Genomic DNA, 2,740 nt, shown 5'->3' with positions numbered 1-2,740 from the left:
TCTCTCTCACTCCCACTTTCTCACTTTTCTTCCATTCACTAGTTACAACAACCACCAACACCACAATCACAACCATTTTTTTTTTTTTTAGAAAATGTTCCAAATCCTCGGCATTCTTGTAGTGAATCTAAGACTTCACTTAATACCCACAGCAACATCCATTGCTAGGGATCATAGAGGAGAAAATCCATGGATACATAGTTCTTAAATATAATGATGGATGTTGTTTATTTACATTTATGTTCATATTTCGAACATATTTGTATTTACAATTACCTTTGTATGTTTTCTTGATTTTTTTCTATTTCTTTTGTGAACACTTTTTTAACAATGTTGGTGTTGATGCTCAAAATCTCACCAAGGGAAAATATGAGATCGACGCCATGAAGCCCCCATTTACACAGCATAGAAGCCATGGCCTTGCTCGGACAGCAGGTGGCCTCGCTCGGCCACGCCCACACGCACCAAGTGGCCTCGCTCGGCCGTGCCCCAGGCGCGAGGCCCTTCTCGCGCGCACACCACCTGGCGTTGCCCGGCCACCGCGCACGCGTCTCCCTGGCGTCGCTCGGCCACCGCGCGCGCATCTCCATGGCGTCGCTCGGCCGTACCTCGACGCTCATGGTCCAAGAGTGGCCTCGCCCATGCCCACGAAGGGGCCTCGCCCAATAAGCCCCGTGGTGGCCTCGCCCATGCCCACGGAGGGGCCTCGCCCAATAGGCCCCGTGGTGGCCTCGCCTAATAGGCCCCGTGGTGGCCTCGCCCATGCCCACGGAGGGGCCTCGCCAAATAGGCCCCGTGGTGGCCTCGCCCATGCCCACGGGGGGGCCTCGCCCAATAGGCCCCGTGGTGGCCTCGCCCATGGCCTCATGGGGGTCACATCCGCAGCACACCCAACCTCGTGAGCAGCCAAGAGAGCCGCGCCATCAATAAGCCTTCCAAGAGTCCCATTCCTTACACCTAGAGACCCCTATGCTTAGAGGCTCCAGTACGAGTCGAATGGGACATACTTGTACGACCAAGTACTGAGTACGGATACCAGTGCCAGTGAGACTGCTGGGGTAAGGATCATGGTCCGTACGTCTACGGCCATAGGTCAGAGCCGACACCACTACCTCCTGCGCCACTACGCCTGCCACCACGCATCAGACATGGGTATAGACAAGTAGTGGAAACATCCTCCTGACACCTGCTCATGTACGGGATGTACGACCACAACCTCTGAAGCCACTCCCCTGACACAGTACATATGTACCACTTGGTCTCCTGGACCACTATGTACCTAAGGCCATTAGAGCCTACTATAAAATGAACTCTAAGACCACCTGAGAAGGGGTTGGAAATTTTACTGTAGCGAAGGCTTGAGTGTGAATGAAAGACTGAATTCTCCATTATCGTTCTATCATTGTTCTTGAGTGATTGTTTAAGTTTCTACAGCTTTTCCATTAGAGACCTTGACTTGATAATTTTTCCAACTCAACTTAGTTGACGAGTTCTCACCGTCAACAGTTTGGCGCCGTCTGTGGGAACGTTAGTTTCAAGCTACTGTTCCACCATTGTTTCCGGCAAGAAGAAAATGCCAAGACGTTCAAAGCGACTGAGGGAGCCACGAGAGGTAGAGGTTCACCTGAACGGAGTCCAGCTGAAGGCCTCCATGAAGGATGCTCCTCCACCCAGAGACGCGGAGCCCCCGAAGGACCCTGAGGTTCACGGAGGTGATAGAGTGGCCTCGTCACCGGGCGCTCCACCTGGAGAAAGTCCTCCAAGAGCACCACCAGGAAATGTTAATGAGTTCCCTCCTCCAAAACCACCGCAGGTACCGAACTCCGGCAGGCAGGACTCGGGCCCTTCTGCCCGTAGGCATGATAAGCACCCCCGGGTCCATTCCGTGAGCTCGAGTTCGAAATCTCGGTTTTATGAAGAGGAAATACGTGAGCTCCACCGTAAGAACCAAAGGTTGGAAACCACCTTGGAGAACATGCAAGAGGTCCTGAACGGCCTGTTGCATGGTAAGTCGAGCGTGACCTTGCCTAAGAGGAAGGAGAAGGGCAAGGATGGGGTGGAGACCACTGTACCGGTAGATGATGGGAGAACCCGACACTCAACCAGTAACACCCCCCGAGCGAAGCAACGTGAGCACCCTGAACTGCCTAAGCAGGCCCAGAAACCAGCGCCGAGGACCAACGCTGCCCCTCGCAATGAGAACAAGGTCACCTCTAAAAGAGCACCCTCAAACTTACGGGAGGAGCTCAATAAAAAGAAGGCGGGCAAAGGGACCACGCCCCCTGTGGCACCTCAAGAAGGCAAGGGAAAGGCAGATCTTAGCCCGTCCGCTCTAAGGGACACTCTAAGCAAGAGGAGGCAGGACCTGGACACGGAGATGAGGAGCCTGCGAAGCAAGAACGTCACCGCATCAGGCAGCCAGGTCTTTGAGGGAGAATTCGACCATGAGTCACCTTTCGTCAGGGAGATCCAGGCCATCAGGCTCCCTGCCAACTTTAAAGAGCCCCACATGACCCCCTACGAAGGAGACACGGATCCAAAATATCATCTAGATACATTTAATGACCTGATGAAGCTGAGGGGAATTGGCTGCGGGGCGCGATGTCATTGCTTCGCTGTCACCTTAAGAGGACCTGCCTACAAATGGTTCAGGAGGCTTAGACCGGGGTCCATCCGGTCTTGGCAACAACTTTCTGATGAATTCCTCCAGCAGCACCACGCCATGCGAGATTACACAATG

The sequence above is a fragment of the Humulus lupulus genome, chromosome 2 (genome assembly GCF_963169125.1).
Source record: "Humulus lupulus chromosome 2, drHumLupu1.1, whole genome shotgun sequence".
Classification (NCBI taxonomy): domain Eukaryota; kingdom Viridiplantae; phylum Streptophyta; class Magnoliopsida; order Rosales; family Cannabaceae; genus Humulus; species Humulus lupulus.
The sequence above is the reverse complement of the archived record's forward strand: the minus strand, read 5'-3'. Positions refer to the sequence as shown.